Consider the following 1,421-nt stretch of genomic DNA (forward strand, 5'->3'; position numbering starts at 1 on the left):
AGTATGACCAATTGTCTTGGCTTCAAAGGACTGAGGATTTGGGAGGATATAGAATGATCAGTGGAATGATCAGGAGTTGGCCAATCCTAGAAATAAATGTTTCTATGAAAAAATACATTCTGCATTCTATACAGCTCATTTCACATCAGCTTTGTGAATATAACCTTTGTAGACAACTTGCACTCACTTCATTCAACACTACTTACCTTTTAAGTAGAGCAGACATGAACGTCTTAATATGATTTTCTGACAACTTTCACTGACATCTTCATGTTCAGCAATGTATCACAGAGACCAATCTAGGATACCAAGGATATCAAGAGAATATTCATGTTTTGGCTAAAAGTCTAAGGAAAAAGTGACAGTGGTCTCAGAAAAGAGGTCAAGGGAATAGCTAGCATATTTCTTTAGAAATGTTTCTTTTAAAACTTGGCTATTTCTGGCTTCTGGTCAAACTTTCTTCCATACTGGTAAAGAGCCTAGTTGTCAGGGGAGCTGCCCTTGAAGTCTTGAAGGAAGTTTTATCACAAACAAGATTCCAAAGTCAGCTCTGCGGGTGGGAAAGGACTATGCTTGAAAACTGGATACACACCAATGAGACCAAACTCAAAGCTTGTCAGTCATGTCCATAAATTTGGGTGAAACTTTCAGGAATTCCTATCTCTATTTCTTTTCTTTTTTTTTTCTTTTTTCTTTTATTATTCATATGTGCATACAAGGCTTGCGTCATTTCTCCCGCCTGCCCCCACCCCCTCCCTTACCACCCACTCTGCCCCCTCCCTCTCCCCCCCACCCCCTCAATACCCAGCAGAAACTATTTTGCCCTTATTTCTAATTTTGTTGTAGAGAGAGTATAAGCAATAATAGGAAGGAACAAGGGTTTTTGCTAGTTGAGATAAGGATAGCTATACAGGGCATTGACTCACATTGATTTCCTGTGCGTGTGTGTTACCTTCTACTACCTCTATTTCTTAACAAGAAAAGCAATAACAACAACAGCAACAATACAAAATTCTATGGAGGTAAACTTGTTCCCTAAATGTAAACTCCTTGCTTAACATGCTTTTCATAGAACATCATATGAATGTGTACAGGTAGTTTATTTGGGAGGTGATGTCAAGAAATAGAGCAAGGAACTCCCCGTGTAGCTATCTTTATCTCAAGCAAAAATGTCATGTTTTTCATTCTATCTTCTTTCTTTTTTTTCTCCTACAGAGAACAAGAGGGCGGAGCAGGTCCTGCCTAAGGGGGGAGAGCTGGCACCTGTGGGAGGAGGGTGGTGTTGGGGAAAGAGGGTAGGAGGGTGAATATAGTACAATAAAATGTGTACACATTAAGTAATTTAAAAAAAAGAAATAAGAGTGAGAGAACTAGGACAATGAAACAGAGAAGAGAAAAATAGTCTATTGGAGACAGTGCAA

Source organism: Castor canadensis, chromosome 13 (genome assembly GCF_047511655.1).
Source record: "Castor canadensis chromosome 13, mCasCan1.hap1v2, whole genome shotgun sequence".
In the NCBI taxonomy this organism is placed as follows: domain Eukaryota; kingdom Metazoa; phylum Chordata; class Mammalia; order Rodentia; family Castoridae; genus Castor; species Castor canadensis.